Source organism: Tachyglossus aculeatus, chromosome 2 (assembly GCF_015852505.1).
Source record: "Tachyglossus aculeatus isolate mTacAcu1 chromosome 2, mTacAcu1.pri, whole genome shotgun sequence".
Taxonomy (NCBI): Eukaryota; Metazoa; Chordata; class Mammalia; order Monotremata; family Tachyglossidae; genus Tachyglossus; species Tachyglossus aculeatus.
The window spans coordinates 119,543,624-119,568,218 of NC_052067.1; the positions used below are offsets into that span (position 1 = coordinate 119,543,624).

Genomic DNA, 24,595 nt, shown 5'->3' on the forward strand with positions numbered 1-24,595 from the left:
TGTAATGCTATAGGTAAATTTTTATTATCATTCTCCCTGTGGTATAATACTTACATATATTCTAGTTATATTCATTGTTATAATGACATTGATTTTAAGTCAACTGAAAGCAATCATAAGGGATTGCAGGTTTTTGTACCAGTACTCCATTCTTTAACATTAAAAAATCATTACTGAATTTCCAACTTTTCCTGGTTCTGTAATATTATTCTCTGTTGATTGCCTGCCTGAATTGAAATTTGAAACTGTCACCCTCAAACCTGTAAAAATGATTCAACTGCACTTATAAGGGAAGTGAAATTAAATATTCATTCAAGAACTGCATTTCTAGTTCAGATGGTCTGCCTTTCCTTAGGGCAAAATACATTTAATTTGCAAACATATTTTTTCCTTTTTAAATATATATGCCCAAAATACAAAGTATCTATTAAGTTTACGAATAGCAAGAGAACAGTTTGTTCTATATTTTACATTCGGGATAGCTATTTTTGGATTAATACCTGCCAATTGCTTCTCTATGACATGAATACTTTTTTTAACTTTGATCTGATTTTAAAGTGCCTTTGAATCAGTGGGAACATTGCAACTGGTGAACCTAATCATTATGCCTGAAGGTTTGAAACACCCAATTCCTAGAATTCAATATCCCATGCTGGAGGATGAAGGGAGAAGACTCCCACTTAGTAGTAATTTAGTAAACATGATTCTTGATCCCATTGGATGCATAAGACAAAATGATTTGACCACAGATATTTTCCCTTTCATATGATTTATCTAAATGGTGTTAAAAGGATGCAAACCTCTCAACCAGTAGCCAATCAGAATACCTTCGCCTCTAGACCGTAAGCTCGTTATAGGCAGGGAACATGCCTGCTAATTCTGTTGTACTATATTCTCACAAGTGCTTAGTACAGCACTCATCACATAGTAAGTGCTCAATAAATAACACTGACTGAATGATTGAAATCTCTTTTAAAAATGGAGCTATACTGGTTCAAATAAATATTAATAAATATTAATCAACATTAATCAATTTCACCACCCCTACTCCTTTGACTGCTTTGTTAGTCAATGTACATGGTGGGGGAATGAGAGAGGAAAAGAGAGGAAGTGCTAAAACGCATGCTGAAATCAATTAATCAATGAATCAACCATATTTATTGAGCACATACTGTGTTCAGAGCACTGTATTAAGTGCTTGGGAGAGTGCAACATAACAGAGTTGGTAGACATGTTCCCTGCCCACAATGAGCTTACAATTTAGAGAGGGAGACAGACATTAATATAAATTACAGATATTTACGTAAGTGCTGTGGGGCTGAGGGAGGGGTGCAAATCCAAGTGCAAGGGTAACACAGAAGGGAGAAGAAGAAATAGGGATCTAGTCAGGGAAAAGTACTTGGAAAAGATGCACCTTGAATAAGGGTTTGAAGGTGGGGAGAGTGATCATCTGTCAGATAAAGAGGGAGGGTATTCTAGTACAGAGTCAGAATGTGTGCAAGAGGTCAATGGAGAGATAGATGATACACTGAGGTGTGGTGAGTAGGTTGGTATTAGAGAATTGAAGTGTGTGGGATGGATTTTAGTAGGAAATCAGTCAAGCAAGGGTGAGGGAGCAAGGTGATTGAGTGCTTTGAGGCTGATGATATGGAGTTTCTGTTTCATGTGGAGGTGATTAGGCAACTACTGGAAGTTTCTGAGGAATGGGAAAACATGGACTGAATACTTTTGTAGAAAAATAATTGAGGCAGCAAAGTGACGTATGGACTGGAGTGGGGAGAAACAGAAGGCATTCATTCATTCAGTTGTATTTATTGAGTGCTTACTGTGTGCAGATCACTATACAAATTGTTTGGGAGAGTACAAAGTAACAATAAGCAGACAAATTCCCTGCCCACAACAAGGCAGGGAGGTCTGCAAGGAGGCTGATGCAGTGATCAAGGCCGTATAGGATAAGTGTTTCGATTAACATGGCAGCAGTTTGGATGGAGAGGAAAAGGTGGCTTTTAGTGATGCTTTGAAGGTTGAATCCAAAGGATTTGGTGACAGATTAAATACGTGAGTTGAATGAGAAAGATGAGTTGAGGATAACACTAGGGTTATGGGCTTATGATACAGGGAGGATGGTGGTGCTGTCTACAATGATGGGAAAGTCAGGGAGAGAATAGGGTTTTGTGGAAAGAAAGGGAGTTCTGTTCTGGACATGTGAAGTTTGATGTGTCAGTGTGACATCCAATTAGAGATGATAGGAGGATTAACTGGGTTTAGCTTTATGCTGATGTGACCCAAGCATGAATCCAGTGAAACCCAGCAAGATTTTAATCTGACAGGAGAAAAAAGAAAACAGTTTTCAAAGTAAGGGTGAAAGGGACACTTTGATTATTCATACTCTGAAACAAAAGGCCTTCAGCGCATCAGAAGATTATTATAATTATGACTATAAGACAACAAACCAATGTGGGTAATACCTTTAGAGAATGAGAAATTTCCTATTGTTTCAGTAGTATTAATATTAGTACTGCCCACTAATAACAATAATACCACTACTTAGTGCATGACTCCTGGGATTTATAATTTTTTAAAAAAGTGACACTTGCTCTTACCACAAGGAGTTTACCCTCTAGAGAGAGTCACACAGAAATATTTACACCTAGAGTAGTCAAAAACTATCTGAATGTGTAATGCAACATACTTATAGATAAAAGTGCTGAAGATGGGTCCAATAAGTTTGTCAGTGCTAGAGTTGGCTGGTGTATGCTGGGATTTTAGGTGAGATTTTGAGAAGGGCATGAGCTAAGGATAGGAGGCAAGGAGAGAACAAAGAACGGCTAGAAGGTTGGTATAGACAAATGAAGAGATGGTTGATAGCAGGTTTCAATCAATCGATTATATTTGTTGAGTGCTTATTGGTGCAGAACACTGTACAAAGTGGGAGAATACAACAGAGCTGGTAGACACCTTCCCTACCCACACAGAGTTGAGTCTATAGAGACACATGGTCAATCAATCATACTTCTTGTGTATTCAATTTGTGCAAAGCACAATAAGCCAAGCACTGTAATAAGAACTTGGGAGAGTACAAATACAACAGATTTCCTTGCCTAAATGGGCGTACAATTTAATATAAATAAATAATTCATAGATATGTATATAAATACTGTGGCAGTAAGGGTGGAGTAAATACAAGCAGAGAAGCAGCGTGGCTCAGTGTAAAGAGCACGGGCTTGGGAGTCAGAGGTCATGGGTTCGAATCCTGGCTCTGCCATTTGTCAGCTATGTGGCTTTGGGCAAGTCACTTCACTTCTCTGGGCCTCAGTTACCTCATCTGTAAAATGGGGATTAAGACTGTGAGCCCCACGTGGGACAACCTGATCACCTTGAATCTCCCCAGTGCTTAGAACAGTGCTTGGCACATAGTTAGCTCTTAACAAATGCCATCATCATCATTATTATTATTATTACAAGTGCTTAAAGAGTACAAATCCAAGTGCTGCAGAAATGGAAAGCAAATAGGGGAAATGAAGGATTAGTTAAGAAACGTCTCTTGCAATCAATCAAAATATCAGTATTTAACACTTACTGTGTGCAGAGCACTGTACTAAGTGTGTGGGAGAGTATAATACAATAGAATCGGTAGGCATGATATATAAGGATCTGTCCTAAATGCTGTGAGCCTGGGGCTGGGGTGAAGGTGGAGAGAGTTTTTGTTTCTGGATATGAGGGGGGAAGGGAGTTCCAGACCAACAAGAAAATGTGAGCAGGGAGCTGATGGTGGCATAAATGAGATTGTGATACAGAGAGTAGGTTGGCACTAAAGGAGCGAAGTGTGCAGTCTAAGTTGAAGTAGGAAATCAGTGAAGTTAGGTAGGAGAGAAAGGCTGACTGAGTGCCTTAAAGTAGATGGTAAGGAATTTCTGTTTGATATGGAGGTAGATGGGCAACCACTGGAGATTCTTGAGGAGTAGGGCGACATGGACTGAATTTTTTTTTAGGAAAATGATGTGAGCAGTGAAGTGCAAGAAGCACTGGAGTCCACCGAATTGGATATTAGGATTGAACGAAAGAGAGGAGTAGATGATAAAACCAAAGTTATGGACTTGTGGAAGCACAATGGTTAAAGCCCTGCATTTGTCCCCTTTTTCTCTGACCTTTCCTCTCCAAGCTGTTTCAGCCCTAGGTCTGTTTGACCATTCTGGGTGTGCCTGATAACCTGGTTTACCCAAGCCAAGCCTAGTTGTTTGATTGACTCAAATAGTGTGGTTATTTGACTTAAATCGAGTATCCAAGCTCAATCTGAGCCAAGCACATTACAATTTATCCTAAACATGATGAAACTACCCCCCTGAACTAATCAAGACCACTGGCCTTGCTTCTCATTCATTCATTCATTCATTCATTCAATCATATTTATTGAGCGCTTACTGTGTGCAGAGCACTGTACTAAGCGCTTGGGAAGTACAAGTTGGCAACATATAGAGACAGTCCCTACCCAACAGTGGGCTCACAGTCTAGAAGGGGGAGACAGAACAAAACAATACATATTAACAAAATAAAATAAATGGAATAAATATGTACAAATAAAATAAATAGAGTAATAAATATGTACAAACATATATACATATATACAGGTGCTCTGGGGAGTGGAAGGAGGTAAGGCGGAGGGGATGGGGAGGGGGAGGAGGGGGAGAGGAAGGAGGGGGCTCAGTCTGGGAAGGCCTCCTGGAGGACGTGATCTCTCAGTAGGGCTTAGAAGGGCTTTCTCAGTAGTATCATCACCTAGAACGAAGCAGGTCTGGAGTTGAATGGAAAGTACCTGAGGGGCTTATTACTTTCTATACTAAAGTAATTCTCTTATACTGCATTCTTCTGAAAATTATGAATGCTGTACCAATGGCATATAAATAAATTCTGTATTGCTTGAATTTGAGCTGGCCTTGATTAGTAGAGGAATCTCTGCCACTCAATTGCCTTTCCCTAGAAGTGCTAGAAGAAGCTCTAGTAGTAATAAACTTGTCTCTGACATAACCTTTTAAACACAATGCAGAGTCTTTGAGGTTTTTGTTCCACAGATTTTATGCTTGTTTTGAGAAGGGAATGTGTCTCAGATTGTTATGTAGTACTCTCCCAAGTGCTTAGTACAGTGTTCTGGACACAGTAAGTGCTCAAAAAATACAATTGATTGATTGATAGGGTGATAAGTAATAGGAAAGTCTGGAAGAGGGCATGGTTTAGGTGGAAAGATGAGGAATTCTATTTTGGACATTGTGAGTTGATGTATAACTGGGATATTGAAGTAGAGATAAACTGAAGGAGAAAATACAAGACTGCAGAAAAAGACTGTGGTCGGGGTTAGAGAGAGAGATATTAAGGAATAATTCACATATAGATGGTAGTTGAAGCTTTGGAAGCTTAATTCTCCAAAGGAGTCTGATAGAGATTTGATTTACATTAGACATTTGTTGGATTACCAAGTTGCCTTGGGGGACCATTAATTTTACCAAACCCAAGGTGAAGGAGTGAAACTCTGGTCCAACATGGTGACAACTCCACGCTACTCCCAGTCATATAATGTAATCCTGTGACAGCTTAAATGACTACTCTCCTTGTGTGGACCCATTGGGCCGGGTAATGGCAGCAGCACTCCTCAGTCTGAAGTGGGTCACCCCTGCTTGGGACTGCTGCTGGCCTGAGAAATTTTTTGTTGTTGTTGATATTGATGTTTTAAATGAAAACAAAACAATTTTTAATTTTTTTAAATAAAAAGAAAATGTAATGAAGCTTCATAGCCTCAGGGCACAGGGCTCCCTGGTGTGGGTTTGCTTCTCCTCCAACCTCTTCTGGTCCCAGAGGATACATTTTTTTATAATTTTTTATGAGAAACAAATGTGAGGCGTGGTTCCTCATGTCATCTCCTCCTCCCAGCCCATGTGCTGACAGACCTCAAGACCTCAAGCAGCACAAATCCTACCAAGGTCTCCAAACCCTGATGGGGAAGCACAGCCCTGGGTCCTTTCTGAGTGCAGCACTGATGGCAGGGTAGCAGTAATGGCAGCTCTCTTTGGCTGCTGTGGGGATCGGCCTGGAAAATGAGCCAGGAAAGTTGAGGGAACATGTTTTCCTGCTTACCTACTGCACCCACTGCTCTGATGCCACTGCTCTACTGAAGGGACAGTAGAACAAAATACAAGTTTCTGCTTCACCTGTTGTGGCCACCATTCCAAAACCCAGGAAAATAAACCAGGATGGAGGAGAAGACTGTGCTCCCATGGTCACCTTGGATTCCTTCCAGCTGAGCTTCACAGAAAGTCCTTCTTACCAGCATTGCCCCCTTATCAGAAGGTCCAGTGACTCTGTAGTTGAACTAAGAAAGAGTAATCTAGGAAAATTATTAACTGCTTTATGGGATCATCTTGAAGAATTTCACCTGATTAACATTTTGTAGTGCAAAATCCAACAAATTATTGAGGAACCCTCCAAGGGAGTAAATGTAGGTGTAGAATAGAAAAGAACCAAGAACTGAGCACAGTTAGAGGGTGGGAGGCAGAGGTGAAGCAGGAAAAAGAGTCTGAGAAGGAGCAGTCAGAGAAATAGAGGAGAACTTGGGAGGGCACCGTTGGTGAAGTTCTCCGGGTGTTTATTAATTGGAAAACAAAGCTAAAAAGAAAACAAAATTAAAGACCTATTCCCTCATACTACAACAGAATGAAACTGTCTCCTAGCCTGAACGAGCAGGTATAGCTTTGTGGTAGAATTTCCAGGATTGCAGCACTTGGCACAGGCAACTTTAAAAAAAAAATGTGTTCATGCTATGTAGTAGTCAGTCCAGGTCAGGATAGACCCTGACAATGCCGTCTATTAGTAGTGCTATTTCAGAGTCAGGGAAGGGAGGTAACATGCAGCTTAATTGCTGTAGGAAACAAGTACTGATATGCCATTTGGGTAAGATTATTGATTTCTGGTAACAATGCATACTAGTTGAAAAGTGTGATGATTTTATTTTCTTTAACATTTATCTCATGGTTCAGGATTTACCTTATAACATCTCTGACTTTTCTTTCTATAACTCATCATACATCTATCATTCACATATCAATTTAACCTTTCTACAGCCTTCTCATGTTCCTTTCCTTTTTCTCAACAAGCCTAGCTAATGACCTCTTAGGCATCTCTTGATTATACATTTTTCCAAATCTTAGAAGCCAATCAGTATTTTCAGCCTAATCAACTTTCTAAAATGTCTTAAATATGCTCACAAAACATTTCGTGAGTTTTGTGAGTTTTTTATGGCCTTCAAGCTTCACTGATCTACCCCTCAGCTAGGTCTCATCAGAATTCCTGAAGAATAATTCCTGGTTCACTATTCTTGCACCATTTGTGATTTTCCAAACAATATTCATATAATAATAATGCTATCTTAACCTTTAGCTTTCAAGTTTCGGGTCTGATTTTCAGGGGTTTTTTACTCAATTCTCAATCATCTTGGCTGCCTTTCTCTGTATCCATTATGTCCTTCCTTCTCAATCAAAACTTTCCTTTACCTGAATCCAAAAGGAAGAAATTGACATTCTGAAGGGCAAAAAGATAAAATACTCTCTGAGTCACATTCTCCTGGCTTCTGTTAAAGCCTAGTCTTAATGGCCATGTGCTCTTTATGCTCTATCTATATTGGGAGTCTGATTTAAAATATGTTTTCTGTTGACTCTTGGATAGTTTGGCAAAACTTTGTCATAAATTGGGAAGGTCAGCATCGTGTCTCCTTTTTATCCCTCAGTGATTAGTTTGCACTATTCTTGGCCCAGTCCACTAATTGATTATATGCTGTTAGTTTCACAAACACATAAATTCTAGCAGAAAGAAACATTCTATTGTCAAGTCAGCATAACAGGTATTTTAGTGTACATAATAAAATAGAGATATACTGAGCAAGCAATTAGGCACTCTCTTATGCTGGTGTTAGCTGTCTCTAGTATTTTTTTTAATGACAATTTATGGATTGTCTAAAATGTCTAGGGTGGCTTACTTCCATAGTTCAAAATAAGGTTGTATGGATTCTGAAATGCATACTAAAGTCCTAAACTTTCTGTTAAAACCTATGTAATACAATATTAGAAAAAAATCTAAATTTATTATTGTTCCATTGTTTTCAAATAACCTTTTTGTTACTTTTACCACCTTTCCTGAAATGTGTTCTCCAATAGCTTTCTGATGTCCTTGTCCCATTACTAAGACAAAAGAAGAATAAAACTACAGGCACATCAATCAAAAGCAACACAGTCAGCACCAAGTCTAATAATGAAAACTATGATTTCATAAATCATCTGCTATAGGTTGAGGTCATCTTCAAAAACGTCATATCAAGTACATCTGAATATTCTCACAGCCTCTTCTTATATTGTAATGGAAACAATGGAATGGTTGTCACGTACAGATGGTGTGACCTTTCTTTAACCTTAAAATTATGCTGAGATTTCAAAGCCGTGCTATGTCTTTGAAAAGAGATTTTAAGTGTTTTTTGTCTGTTTGTTTCAAAAGGCCTCAGAATAACTTTCTTTCACAGTATAGTAGCATACATTTCTAATCAGGTGTGGGTTAATTTACTCAAATGGTAATTTGTTTAAAAGGACTCTGGCTCCATGAGCTACTTTCTGAGAGTGAATGAGTACTAACCAAGAAACATCACTGCCAGAGTATCCTTTGCTATATCAATTGATTAATTAAATCATTGACATTTTTGTAAACAAATTTAGCCAATTATCTTTACTTACTTTGAAACCAACAACTTTCTGGCACTAAAGCTTAATTCAGTTAATAGCATTCTCATGTCCAGCGCTAATCAGACAATATCAGTACAAAACCAGGTTAAAGGTACATGCTTCAGCTACTTTTATGTCATATAATTACATGATGAAAACACATGGATCTGAATGTTTGTTATGGTAGCAGGAAAAACTGAGCATCCCCAGTCCCCACTCCCACCACAGTCAGGAACATAGGCTAGCCAAACTTCCTCTACTTCTCCTACATTTTCATAGAAGCTTAGAAGCTTAGCCTGCTTTGAAGTAAATGTTAAGCTCTTTCGCAGATCGGGTCAACTAATTCTATTGAACTCTCTGGAATGATTAATATAGAGCCCTGTTCATAGAAAACATTCAGTAAATGCTATTCAATTCAAATAACTGTGTGACTTTGGACAAGTCACTTAACTTCTCTGGGCCTCAGTTACCTCATCTGTAAAATGGGGATTAAGTGTGTGAGCTCCACGTGGGACAACTTGATTACCCTGTATCTACCCCAGCGCTCAAAACAGTGCTTTGCACATAGTAAGCACTTAATAAATGCCATTATTATTATTATTATAAAATCAATGGATACTGAATTATGAATACTGACAGTGTCACCAACACCAAGCCCTCTCTAAGAGCTTTAAGGGTAACACTGTGATGTTGGCTCTTCTTGGTAATCAATCAATCAGTAATATTTATTGAGTGCTTACTGTGTCCAGAATACAGTACTATCTGGGAAAATACAATACAAAAGACTAGTAGAGATTCCACGACATTTTTCTAGATTTTGTTCTTCTATATGGTAATGAATGAAGCAGTGATCTTTCCAGACAAACACATTAAGCAGGAGTTTACAGAGTGGTCCTACCTACACTCTGCAAAGTGTAAATTACAGAGTAATTTCTGAGTAAAGAGGTGGTGCTGGGGAATGGGGAGGTGGCACCTTATGCTGAAAGTCATGTGATATAATCCAGACCATCTCAGCTCTCAGGTCGAGCAAGGTCTCATCACTCTGCCTTTCATAGCAGTCCTGCCTGCAGCCAGCAACATGCAGGCTGCTGTTTGGGATATGGGTTGGGTTCAGAGGAAGAGCGTCACTCCAGAGATAAGATGGAGGTGGATAACGGGGGCTTTGGGTGGGCAGGCAGACGAAAAGAGAAGAAAAGTAGTTTTTTTTTTTTTTTCCGGATATCTTTGTACATAGTAAGTGCTTAATAAATGCCATCATTATACTATTTTTATAAAGGTCTTTTGACTTGGCCCTACCAGGGCAACATGGAGGTTGTGATTGTTTGTGAGAAAACTGGCAAATACTCAAAGTATGCCCTTCTCCGATTTTCAGTTATTTGGGAATTAATTAGTAGAAAACCCTCTGCTTTGGAGTCTGTCTTTCATCTTTCTCTGAAGCATGAGCTACTCAAACATCAGTTTGTGCTGAATATTGTCCTAGGAGCTGGAGAAGATGGTAACAAAATTTAACATTCTATTGAAACAATGTTAAATTAAGTGGCCTTTTTTTTCAAGCTCTGTTCATTATTTTGACCATCTACTCTTGCTTGACCCTGATTTGTCTTTTAATTCTCTTCTCCGTTTGCTGGCCCCACCTCCATGACTGCTCCAGTACTGTCGGGATTGCCAAGGTCAGGCATCTGAGGGACACATGTGGGTTGCTTCATGACTGGGGAATGGGGACTGGATGGGGGGAGTGGGGAAAGTGGCTCCATGTAGGATAAATGTCAACACTTTCACCTTGAGATTGCTAGGCTTGATAGGGTGCCCAGACAACCTAGAAATCAACCTAGAGATTACATGCAAATTGTCACGGAAATCCCACCCCTGCCTTAGCACTTTAGTAGACACATTCCATGCCCACAATGAACTTACAATCATTTAAAAGGCACCATCTAACTTTTCCCCTTCTTATCATTCCTTTGAGCCATGCATTATCAATTTCTTATTATAGAATTTATCACCTCTTTTGGAATTTGTGGATAGTTTTTAGCCTGCATAAACCTCTGTTTTAAACTGAATATGCTTAACACCCATTTGTGCATAGTTTTATTTTGTGTGCTACTGAAACATAAATATAGAAGTATTACAATTCTCTCCTGATCCCTAAATATAGCAGCAGGTGCACATTTTAGAATCTATCGCATTTTCAACTGTCCACATTAACCCACATTGAATCAAGAGACCTAAAGGAGTGATATTAGTTGAAAAATATGTCCATAGAACAAGGGAAAAAAAGATTTTAAAACATACATTTTAAGAAAACCAACAGTGGGAAGGTGGCCTGAATAGCTTTTTTAGTATTTCAAAAATATCAGGGATCTGAACAAAATGATATAAAATCCCCGAGTGAAGAGTGTTTGGCATTTTGAAAAGTCAGTTGATTACTGCAAGAAGTCTTCTGTTGTTTTATTTGGTAAGCATTTTGGAAAGTGATTTGGGAAGAGTTGCTATTTATAGCTTCTTTGACTTCTATTCTAGGAACATTTCTATAGTACATCTGTTCTACATTGCTGTTAGACTGAATTTATACAATGCACTAACTACACTGACCTATGCATGAACATATGGCCCACTGTTTACCGCATTTTTAATTAATCTTGGAAAAAATCCCCAAATCAATCATAACACCATATTTTAGGCTTATCTCAACTTATGGCTATCAGAGAAATATTGCAATATAGACTTATTCAAATCAATCAATGGCATTTACTGGATGCTTACAGTTTGCAGAGCACTGTACTAAGTCTTGGAAAAGTACAATCCAATAGAGTTGGTATACAAGATCCCTGCCCACAAGCTTAAAGAAATCAAGACACTAAGATCCACGTCCATCATGATCATCAGTTTCTGCTGATAACTACATATGTCTAGTAAGTAAAATCTACATCAGTGTACTCATCCCTTAGGAAAGTACCACTGGGATATAATTTAGGATATTATTGCTACAGTGCTTTGCAGAGTACCGTAGTATCATGAATTCATATATACCTGAGAAAGTACAGTGCTAAAAGTAGTGTTATGCACACAGTAAGTGCTCAATAAAAACTGATTGATTATACTATTAAACTATTATTGATTATTCAATAACCCTGAAATATCCCCATCTTGGAATACAAGCTGTACTGTCCAATACCTCACCTTAGTATATGCTCACCTGACCTCAGTGCTAACAGTGAGCACTTCAGGTAAAATAATTCCTCCCCACAACCACTCTTTGTGCATCTAGGTGGGTTTCCAATCACTCATCCCCATATCCTGATTTTCTCCCCATCCCTCCATGGTTACCTTAGGCACACCTCTCCACTACAACTTTCTAAAAAATGCAGTATAGCTTCTACGGCACCTTCCTTGAACTTCAGGCTTACTTTGCCTCACTTTCCAAATTGAGGGATAGAGCCTGACTGGGTATAGGGGGATGACAATTGAGTGTACACTGGGAGAAGACTGCGGTCCACATCCTCATCCCAACCTGGTCCAATCCCAACCATCTTATTATCACTGTGACAGGGAAGGGAGGAGGACACTTCAAGCCAGGGTGGGACTCTGGGTGCTTCTATAGATTTTAAATGATGCTTTTAATGATGCTTCTATATATTTTAAAAAACTGCCTAGAAATTTTAAAAGTGAGACAATTAAAGGGAAAGTCTGGTCTGGGAAGGGAAGGGAAGGGAAGAGAAGGGAAGGGAATGGCAGGGGAGAAGACTAATACAGGGGATTGCTGCTGGAGTTATAGTAGGTTAAGAAATATAAAAGCACACCATGGAGTGAGGTACACCATGAGGAATGGAGGTAGAGGGTGAGTTTAATAATAATAATAATAATAATAATAATAATAATGGCATTTGTTCAGTGCTTACTATGTGCAAAGCACTGTTCTAAGTGCTGAGGGGGATACAAGGTGATCAGGTTGTTCCACATGGGGCTCACAGTCTTAATCCCCATTTTACAGATGAGGTAACTGAGGCTCAGAGAAGTTAAGTGACTTGCCCAAGGTCACACAGCAGACATGTGAATTTAGGGTAGATTCACGGTGCAGGGGGGTAAGAAAACTTCTAGGAGCAGTGAGGGCAGAGAGAGGAGATGGGGATAAAAAGAGAGATTTACAACACAACTTCGGTTTTTCTGTAGTCCTATTAGGCAAACCCATCAGAGTTTGTTCTGAACAGATTCAAATTTACAATGTAAGATTTATGGGAAACACATACCTTAATAAAAACATAAACAAACACATTTTCAAGGAACACAACCTGGCAGCATGAGTACACCTTTGTGTTCAATTTAAAACAACAAAAAAAGTATATTTAATATTTTCATTAATTCAGCACAAAGCATCAGTACTTTTTCTAAGTGCTTAGTGCAGTGCTCTGTACAAAGTAAGTGCTCAATAAATATGATTGACTGATTTTTCTACATATTTTCCCTCACTGAATGTATTTATTTTTCTCTAGATGCATAAATTTGCCATATTTATTTGGTTGATACTGACGGAATCAACATTTGTTTAATCTTCAAAGGGAAATTTACCTGATTCCAATTATATCTGTTTACCTATTAAATATTTGGCTATATTTTTATTCTATTTTCTTCCATCCTTATATTTTAAATACCCATACAATGTTGCATTCATATTACTGATTGCAATCTCATCAAACCAAGAGTAAGGAAGAGCATGGTGAAAAATTAAAATGTGCAATAAAGATTAGATTTACTTATATTCTAGGAAACTATGACTGGTTTTGATAAACAAGAGCTTGTGAAAAGTATTCATGAATTATACATCTTAACAGGCTAATGATCACTGATTCATTAGCCAGCTAATTCCAAGACAATTTGACATCAGTCTTTTTGAAGATGACAAAATGGAAAGACTGAAAAGAGCAGACAAGTTGTTTTTCCACGATACTGTGTCTTTGTGCTTGTCTCCTAATTGCCCCAGCAACATCCTAACTGACAAATATTACTCTTGGGTTCTGGTGTCTCTGTGTTCTTCCCTCACTCAGTAACCAGCTGCCTCTAGGGTCTGCCAAGCTTCCATCCTTTTTATTAATCTCCTTCCTCATTTTGTCTCTATCCTTATCTGGATGGTGGGAAGGAGAACAAGACTGAAATGCTGTTTGTGTATTAGGATGTTGTACACCTGGAAGCGGCATGACCCAGTGAAAGGAGTATAGGTCTGGGAATCAGAGGACCCGGGTTCTAATCCTAGCTCTATAACCTTGAGCAAGTCACTTTTCTAAGCATTTTTTGTTCAGTGCTTACTATGTGCTAGGCACTGTATTAAGCACTGAAGTGGATCGGGTTGGACACAGTCCCTATCCCATGTATGGCTCACAGTCTTAATCCATATTTTACAGATAAGGTAACTGAGGCCCAGAGAGGTGAAGTGACTTGCCCAAGGTCACACAGCAGGCAGGTGGATGAGCCAGAATTAGAACCCATGACCTTCAGACTCCCAGACCTGTAATCTATCCACTAGGCCATGCTGCTTCTCTGTGGCTCAGTTTCCTCTTCTGTACTCCTCACTATTGTTTTCAAAGCTCTCCATCACCTTGCTCCCTCCTACCTCACCTCCCTTCTCTCTTTCTACAGCCCAGCCCACACTCCTTCTCTGGTTCTAACCTTCTCACTCTGCCTCGTTCTTGCCTGTCCTGCCATCAACCCCTGGCCCACGCCCTATCTGTGGCCTGGAATGCCCTCCTTCCTCACATCCACCAAACTAGCACTCTTCCCCCCTTCAAAGCCCTACTGAAAGCTCACTTCCTCCAGGAGGTCTTCCCAGACTAAGCCCCCCTTTTCCTCTGCTCCTGCTCCCCTCCTCATCGCCCTGACTCCCTCCCTCTGCTCTACACCCTTCCACACCCCACAGCACAGCACAGCCACATCAAGAAGCAGCATGGCTTAGTGGAAAGAGCAGGATCTTGGGAGTCAGAGGTCGAGGGTTCTAATCCCGGCTCCGCAACTTGTCAGCTGTGTGACCTTGGACAAGTCACTTCACTTCTCTGGGCCTCAGTTCCCTCATCTGTAAAATGGGGATGAAGACTGCAAGCCCCACATGGTACAACCTGATCACCTTGTAACCTCCCCAGCACTTAGAACAGTGCTTGGCACATAGTAAGCGCTTAATAAATGCCATCCCTATTATTATTATTATTATTAACAAATACCATTATTATTATCATTACATTTGTTATTCTATTTATTTTATTAATGATGTGTATATATCTCTAATTCCATTTATTTATATTGATGCTATTGATGCCTGTTTACTTGTTTTGATGTCTGTCTCCCCACTTCTAGGCTGTGAGCCCGTTGTTGGGTAGGGACTGTCTCTGCTGCTGAATTGTACTTTCCAAGTGCTTAGTACAGTGATCTGCACACAGTAAGCGTCAATAAATATGATTGAATGAATGAATGAATAACAGTCATTACATCTTAATGCCACCTATTTAGATTGTGAATCCCATGAGGGATAAAGACCGTGTCCAACATGATTACCTTCTTTCAATCATATTTATTGAGTGCTTACTGTGTGCAGAGCACTCACTTTTAGACTGTGAGCCCACTGTTGGGTAGGGACTGTCTCTATGTGATGCCAATTTGTACTTCCCAAGCGCTTAGTACAGTGCTCTGCACATAGTAAGCGCTCAATAAATACGATTGATTGATTGATTGATTGTTCCAAGCTCTTGGGAGAGTACAATATAATAGAGGTGGTAGACATGCTTCCTGCCCACACCTACCCCAGTTTGTAGTACAGTGTATTGCACATAAAAAGTGTTTAATTAGTACCATGATTATCACTGTGCTGAATAGGCAAAAACAGGAGAGCTAGAGGTTCAGTGCATCCTTTCACTTTTGCAGTGTTTTCTCTAACAGACTCAGATACCTATTACTGCCCTATATGGGATGACAAATTAGTGTAAACTTCATGAAGTATTTTCCAGTGGAGCAACTGCTATCCATAGAAGAGTCATTTGAAACGCTTCAGTGGTGATATTTTCAGCTGCAAAGCCTCCCTTTTCATGTGACTGCCCTGCGGCAGTCCTGCTAAAACAGGAGCTATGATTTCACATTATGCTGACAAAGGATTGCACTAAATAAAACATTTTTGACTGACATGAGTCTCCTATTACTTAGAATGTCCTTTGCTGCCTTAGGATGAATCTAAACTAGCCCATGAAGAAGAAGAAGGCTTTGTTTTCAGACTACTGGAAATTACTTGGTGGAACAATATACCTTTTAACTGTCACTGTGATTCAGGGATATTCACGTTATAAGTTCTTCAATATACTTTCCCACAACTCTTCTGCTCCTGTTCATTTTTAGCAGTGATTTCCTGCTACTGCAAGGATCAGCACTGTATGATGGAAAATTCCATGACTGAAACTTTTCCCTGATGTTGCTCAAGACTTTTCTTGCGTAAACTGAATGGTGTAACTTTCATCAAGTTTGTTGGAATTTCTACAATTTTTATTTGGGGAAGTCATAATTCTGAACTCTGCACTCCACGAAATGTCTTCATGGTATTTTTATGTTTACAAAGAGATGATCCAAAATGTCAAATGTTGAGCCAGATGTTCCAGTCCCTAAGCAAGTTGTTGCAGGGAAAAAATGTCTCTACCTGCATCAGGGGGAGTAAGATATGTCCTTCCCTTCCCTTATGGTCAAGCATTATGGAGCAGCCTCATACAGGAGAGTAAACCAGAGGCCCTGGCCATTGTCCATAACTAAAGGGGATAGCCAGTCACAGGGGAAGCTGACCATTTCAGTGATTCTTTCCAGAGAACAGCTCTGGAACTACCAGACCCAAGGAATGATTCTTGGCTCAAATAGGAAAAATTGGAGAAATAAAGACAATGTTTGTTGTTAAGTACTCATTAAAAATAAGTTAATTGATATCCTGAGATCTCTGTGAGAAGTTCATATAGCTCTAAGGAAGAATGTGGGGAGAGGAAGAGAAGCAAAGATTTTTTTTCCCTTATGGTATTTCATTCAATCATATTTATTGAGAATTACTGCATGCAGAGCACTGTAATAATCATTTGGGAGAGTACAAGGTAATAATAACCTCCTGATTACAAGATAACACATTGCCTGCCTACAATGAGCTTGCAGTCTAGAGGAGGAGACAGACATTAATATAAATAAATTAATTACAAATAGGTACATAAGAGCTGTGGGGCTGGAAGGGGGAATGAATTCATTCATTCACCATATTTATTGAGGGTTTACTGTGTGCAGAGCACTGTACTAATGAATGAATGAAGGGAGCAAGTCAGGGTGACAAAAAAGGGAGTGGGACAAGAGAAAAGGAAGTCTCAGTCAGGGAAGGTCTCTTGGAGATGTGTTTTCAATAAGGCTTTCAAAGGGAGAGGATAATTATCTGTCAGACAGGTAGGATGTGGACAGGAAGTCAGTGGTGAGATAGGCAAGTTTGAGGTACAGTGAGAAGATTAGCATTAGAGGAGTGAAATATGTGGGCTGGGTTGTAGTAGGAGAGTAATGAGGAGAGGTAGGAGAGGAAAAGCTGAGTGCCAAAGGTGAAGAGATTTTGTTTGATGTGGAGGTGGATGGGCAACCATTGGACTTTCTTGAGGAATGGGGAAACATTGCCTGAATGTTTCTGTAGAAAAATGATCTGGGCAGCAGAATGAAGTGGGATGGACTGGAGTGGGGAAAGACGGGAGGCAGGGAGGTCAGCAAGGAGGCCGATAAAGTAGTCAAGGTGGGGTAGGATAAGTGATTGGATTACTGTAGTAGCAGTTTGGATGTAGAGGGAAGGAAGGAGTTAGCGATGTTGTGAAAGTGGATTCAATGTGATTTTAGGCATACTAAGTTTAAGGTGATATGAGATCATCCAAGTAGAGATGTCTTGAAAGCCCGGAGGAAATGTGAGACTGCAGAGAGGGAGAGAGATCAGGGCTGGAGATGTAGATTTGGTTATCACTGACATAGAGTTGGTAGTTGAAGCCATGTGAATGCATGAGTTCTCCAAGGAAATGGGTGTAGACATAGAACAGAAGGGACACAATATTGGACCTTGAGAGAACCCCACAGTTAGGGAGCTGGTGGTAGAGTAGGAGTCTGCAAAAGAGAATGAGATGAGAGGCCAGAAATATAGGAGAAGTCAAGCCAAGGTTGGACAATGTTTCTAGGAGAAGGGAGTGGTCTACTCTTTTTGTTAAGCACTTTCTATGTGCCAGGCATTGTACTAAGCACTGGGCAGATACAAGTTAATTAGACTGGACATAGTCCCTGTCCTATGTGGGGCTCTCAGTCTTACTTTCCATTTTACAGATGAGGTAACTGAGGTACACAGAAGTTAAGTGATTTGGCAAGGTCACATAGCAGACCCTGGCGACTCCCAAGCCCATGCTCTATCCACTAGGCCATGCTGCTCTTCTGTTCTTCATACCACATTCTCAGAGGGCACCTTGTTGTATCTAGGGATCTCGCAGTTTACCCAATGTGACCTGTGGGAACCTGCAGCTTAGTTGAGTATCAGCCTGTGTAATTCTATTTTATGTAGGTATTTGCTGGATTACTCTCTCAAGAACATGCCTGGAGAGTTTCCAGTACACTATCAGTCTTGACTATGGGAGGGAGAGTCAAGCAGAGGCATAACCATTCCATTACTAGCTTGGGCAGTGGCTAGTGAGTGGAAGGTAATCTGCTACAAGTCAAAACTCACCTGTACTGGGCAGCAGCGGCTTGGGAGAGAGTCGAGGGTGGAGACTCAAGCTTACTGTATGGAGGAAGGCAATGGTAAACCACTTCTGTATTTGTAACAAGAAAACTCTATGAATACACTAGCAGAACTATTGCAGATGGAGAGTGGGATGTTCTGGGAGAGATGTGTCCAAGTTGCTATGGATCAGAGATTGCTCAACAGCATAAGAACCACACATATTTTCTGGATAAGGGTGTCCGAGGGTAGGAGGTGGGTGCAGGCACTAAATATAGTATTCATGAACAACGCTAATTGTTCCTTCTGCTGCCTCCAACAGAGAATTGACTTCAGAATGTTTCAATAGTCTCCTTCACTTGTTTGGAAACATTATATTACCTATCACATTCTATAACGTTTACAAACAAGTGAAACTCAACTAAGTAATCACTGAAGTCAGAGATACTAAAAATTTGATCATAGGCAATGGATAGCTCATTTACAGCTTTGGGGATGAGGAAGAATGATGGACATTTGAGATGCTGAAGAAAGTAGCTAGAGCTTTTCTTTTTCTCAGTCATCCTCTCAAACCACTTGAAAAACATTTATTGGCTTTGGGGAGTTAATTACACTGCCTGAAGTAAAGCGGAAAACAAGTTGAGAAGAGGGAGGAGGAAGAATGCCTCAGATTCAATCAATCAATCAATTAATCAATCTATTTATTGAGCGCTTACTGTGTGCAGAGCACTGTACTAAGTGCTTGTGAAGTACAAGTTGGCAACATATAGAGATGGTCCCTACCCAACAGTGGGCTCACAGTCTAGAAGGGGGAGACAGAGAACAAAACTAAACATACTAACAAAATAAAATAAATAGAATAGATATGCACAAGTAAAATAAATAAATAAATAGAGTAATAAATATGTACAAACATATATAAATATATACAGGTGCTGTGGGGAAGGGAAGGAGGTAAGATGTGGGGGAGATTCCTGCTTACTCTATTTCCAGTGGCCCCTCTGATAGCATGGCTGAGGGGACAGAACTTGGGCCTGGGAGTCGGAAGGACCTGGGTTTGAATCCGTGTGAACTTGGTCAAATCACTTAACTTCTCTGTGCCTCAGCTGCCTCATCTATATAATGAGAATTAAGACATGATCTTCATGTGGGAAATGGACTGTGTCCAACTTGATTAGGTTGCATCGACCCTAGTGCTTAGAATAGTGTTTGACACATAGTAAATGCTTAACGAACACCATGTCATTATTATTACTATTATTATTATTTGCCAAGCACTGCACTAAGCACTGGTGTAAATATGAAATAATCAGGTTAGACACAGTCTCTGTTCCACATGGGGCTTAGTCTAAGTGGGAGGGAGAATAGGCTAATTAATCACTATTTTACAGATGAAAAAACCTAGGCACAGAAAAGTTGAGTGACTTGTGTAAGGACACACAGTAGGCAAGTGGCAGATTTGTGATTAGAACACAGGTCCTCTTACTCCTAGGCTTTTGCTCTTTCCACTAGGCCATGCTGCTGGAGAAAGAAAAAAATTAATTGGGAAATGCTTCTTTGAAGACATATACTTTCAGGGGGCCCTTGAAGATGAGGAGAAATGTGGGCAGTCATATTTAAGGATGGAGGGAGTTCCGGGGCAGGGGAAAGGCATGAGTAGGATCTCAGAGGCAGGAGAGATGAGAATGAGCACAGTGAGAATCATTCTGGCTCTGTCACTTGCCTGCTGTGTGACCTTGGGCAAGATGCTTAACTTTTCTGTGCCTCAGTTTCCTCAACTGTAAAATGGGAATTCAATACCTCTTCTCCCTCCTACTGTGAGCTCCTTTTGGGACTTAGGCTGTATCCGGCATGATAACTTGTATTTATCATTTTGCTTAGAACAGTGCTTGACACAAAGTAAGCCCTTAAAAAATACATTTAAAAAATGAGTGAGAAAGGTAAACTGGAATGTAGTGAAAGAGATACATAGAGAGAGCTGATAAAGTGTCTTAAAATTAATGGTCAGTTGATTCCATTTGATGCAGACAGGAGTGAGATAGGATGTAAATATGATGTTAAGAGAATGAAATATTAGGATGTTGAAGATAAAGACGCTGATAATCAGAAAGGGGATGATTATGTGCCATGGGTCCCTGTTTCATTCAGTAGTTAGCATCTCCTTCTGGTGTTAGAATCTATTATGGTGTATTAAAAATAAGCTCTTCTGCAATCTCATGATCTCATTCTGCAGGAGATCTAAAAGCAGAGATGTTTCTGGACATGAAACTAGGTTCTGACTCACTTCCATTGAACTAGATATCACTCCTTGTACATACCCCCTGCATCAATACATCTCCCAGCTTACAAACTATTTGTTTCTATGGAATCAAATCAAAATCAGGTGGATAGGGATAGGAATTATGAAACACATAATGAGGGATGTTAGATGCTAAACCTTGTCACAAGCTGGCTAACACTTCTAATGAAGGAGTGATTGCATTCTGCCCAATACACCAGCTCATTAAGCAAAATTTTCCCCAATAATGTTCAGTGTGTAAACACTGAATGAAAGGCTAAATATCATACAGAAAAACAAATTGAATACAGCACAGCAGGGCTTGATGTTAGCAGCCAACAACCTCCCCTTCATTTGGAAGACCTCTCGCATACCTATTCCAGAAATTAATGAGCAATCAGTTCTAAATTAAACCAAGACATGCATGTAAATCTTTTTTTCTTCCAATGCAGGCCTGCTATGAATTATACTGAGATAAAATGCCATAGTTGGCTTTCCATGGATTGTGTAATGTTATTAAGTGGTATGAATGATTGTTTCTGAAGCATTTCCTTCACATTTTTATCATTAGTTTTCTTGCACTATTTCAAATGAAATGGGCCATGATGAGTTTGGTAATTTCGGCAACAAGAGAAGACTGTGGCTCTGTCAGTTAATCTGAAAACACTAACTCCTTTGAAGATTTAAAAAAGACAATTGCACTTTTAAGCACCATTGATAACATATTAGGTAAATGACATCAAATTTCCCTTTAATAAAAAAGTCCATACTAAGCATTAATATTATAAGAATCAAATGTGTGACTTAGTTTTCTTCTATTGTTCCCCTCTTTATAGGAAAACAAACTAACCAATTTCAGCAGAGAATTGTTAGGTGTCATGACTAATTTTGTAACAGTGGTGCAAAGGCACTACAATTTATTTGTGGTGCATTAATATACGGCCAACCTCACTAGGAACTTTTTCAACTCTACATCAATCAATCAATCAATCGTATTTATTGAGCGCTTACTGTGTGCAGAGCACTGTACTAAGCGCTTGGGAAGTACAAGTTGGCAGCATATAGAGACAGTCCCTACCCAACAGTGGGCTCACAGTCTAGAAGGGGGAGACAGAGAACAAAACCAAACATACTAACAAAATCAAATAAATAGAATAAATATGCACAAGTAAAATAAATAAATAAATAAATAGAGTAATAAATATGTACAAACATATATACATATATATAGGTGCTGTGGGGAAGAGAAGGAGGTAAGATGGGGGGATGGAGATGGGGACGAGGGGAGAGGAAGGAAGGGGCTCAGTCTGGGAAGGCCTCCTGGAGGAGGTGAGCTCTCAGTAGGGCCTTGAAGGGAGGAAGAGAGCTAGCTTGGCGGATTGGCAGAGGGAGGGCATTCCAGGCCAGGGGGATGACGTGGGCCGGGGGTCGATGGCGGTTCAGGCGAGAACGAGGCACGGTGAGGAGATCAGCGGCGGAGGAGTGGAGGGTACGGACTGGGCTGGAGAAGGAGAGAAGGGACGTGAGGTAGGAGGGGGCGAGGTGATGGAGAGCCTTGAAGCCCAGGGTGATGAGTTTAAATTCTATGGAATAGATATTAACTGCATCCTTTTTCAACATTTTCATCATGAAATATTGATTTGGTACTCAAGGGATAAAAATCACTGCCATAGATATTAACTGCATCATCTTTCAACATTTTCATCATGAAATATGATTTGGTACTCAAAGGGTAAAAATCACTGCCATAGGAGTATATCATGGTGGTTAGGGCACCTGAGGACCCAAGTAGCTACTGTATAAGGAACTAAAGACTACTACTAAATAGTATTAGTAGTAGTATTAATGGCACTAACTCCATATAGAGCAATGCATAAAAACTAGGAAAGGATTCCTAAATGGAAATTAGACACCCAGGAACTGCACAGTCTAAAAACACTGTCTTAAACAACGGAAGCTACCAGTGGTCTTTTAGAAGACTACTTGGAGACTGGTGAGGGATTGCTTTCCTATAGGAAAAGTACTGTGAAGGTCAGGGTGTTACAAAGCAGAGTCAAAAATATAAGAGGAATGATATAGGATAGACTCTTTAGTACCAGCAAGATTTATCCTTACTTATAAACCATGAAGTATGGAAAGAACATAGACCTGGGAATGGGAGGACTTGAGTTCAAATCCTAGCTCTGCCTGTTGTATGACCTTGGGCACGTCATTTAACTTTTCTATGCTTCAGTTTCAACAGCTGTAAAATGGTGATGAAATATTGGTTTTCCCTAATGTTGAGACTGAGCTCCATGGGGGACAGGGACTAAATCTCGCCTGATTATGGTGTATCTTCTCTTAGGCTTGTACATGCTTGGCACATAGTAAGCACTTTATTATTATTATTATTATTATTATTATTATTATTATTATTATTAAATATTACACTTGATACCAATCTCAATCATATAATATTTAATAGTTATGGTATTTGTTAAGTACTTACTATATGCCAAGCACTGTTCTATTCAATATCAATCAATATCAAAAAAACAAGAAGCAGCATGGCATGGCATACGCAGAAGCAGCATGGCTCAGTGGACAGAGCACAGGCTTTGGAGCCAGAGGTCATGGGTTCTAATCCTGGCTCTGCCAACTGTCAGCTGTGTGACTTTGGGTAAGTCACTTCACTTCTCTGGGCCTCAGTTACCTCATCTGTAAAATGGGGATTAAAAATGTGAGCCCCCGTGGAACAACCTGATCACCTTGTAACCTCCCCAGCGCTTAGAACAGTGCTTTGCATATTGTAAGCGCTTAACAAATACCATCATTATTATCATTATTATTATATTGGACAGAGTACCAGCCTCTAAGGAGTCAGAAGGTCATGGTTCTAATCTCAGCTCCACTATTTGTCTGCTATGTGACCTTGGGCAAGTCACTTCACTTCTCTATGCTCAGTTATCTGTAAAATGGGGATTGAGACTGTGCATCCCATGTGGGACAGGGACTGCATCCAACCTGATATAGCTATATCCACCTCAGTGCTTAGTACAGCGCCTGGCACATAGTACGTAAAATGTAAAATACCATCATTAATATTATAATCATTATATCTCATGGGTCTTTGCAGGCACACTCAAATGAGTGTCAGGAACTTTATCTTATTATCTTCAGAAATCCACACACACACATACTTATGCACATGCAAGAGTGTTATGTTTAAGTATTCTACTGGGGGTACAAACTGGGTGCAAACTGCCTAACCTATGTCTGACTAGATTTCACCTGTGAACTTCTTTCATTATGCTGAAGGGATTAATTTACAACACATTTATGCGTCACATCTTTGGATTGATTCCTGCCAATAGGAGCCATGTACTTTGATTGGTTACTACCTACAGGCTCAGAAACTGTATTAAAACCACCCCTAAAGAAATGGAGAGAATGCTTTTGAAAAATCAAAACCGGTATCCTTCTCCGTCCCCAGCTCCATTGACCTTTGCAGGAGGGGTGAGAGCTGAGGCCATCACATATCTGTTCCCACGGCCACCCCAGCTCCTCAGGGCTCATAAACAAAAAGGGGGTCAGAGTGGAGGCAAAGCAAGGCCCCAAGAGGAGTTCCTAGGTAACAGTGAGATCACAGTGGAACATGGAGACTAAAAAATGAAGGGGATCAATATTCTTCCTAGTATCCAGCCCCACTTCCCCTGATGTGGAAAGGGTTTGGAGCCAGGACTGCAGCTTCTCTGAACCTGCGACCACCCCAACTCCTTAGGGCACAGAGCCACAGATGGGGACATGGAGGAGGCAGAAGGAGTGCTGGGATGGGTAGAAGCTGGGCTCAAAAATGTC

The 24,595-nt window shown here is 40.0% G+C and overlaps 1 protein-coding gene and 1 non-coding gene across 11 annotated transcripts in view; one reads left to right on the forward strand and one right to left on the reverse strand.

Moving 5' to 3' along the window:
* The window catches only part of PCDH9 (protocadherin 9), a 1,202,247-nt gene that overhangs the window by 229,939 nt on the left and 947,713 nt on the right, over positions 1-24,595 (reverse strand). The gene's annotated exons all lie outside the window — the stretch shown is intronic.
* Positions 18,339-18,476, forward strand: LOC119924573. Its single transcript, XR_005449278.1, has one exon. It is a non-coding gene; the product is annotated as a small nucleolar RNA SNORA7 (small nucleolar RNA).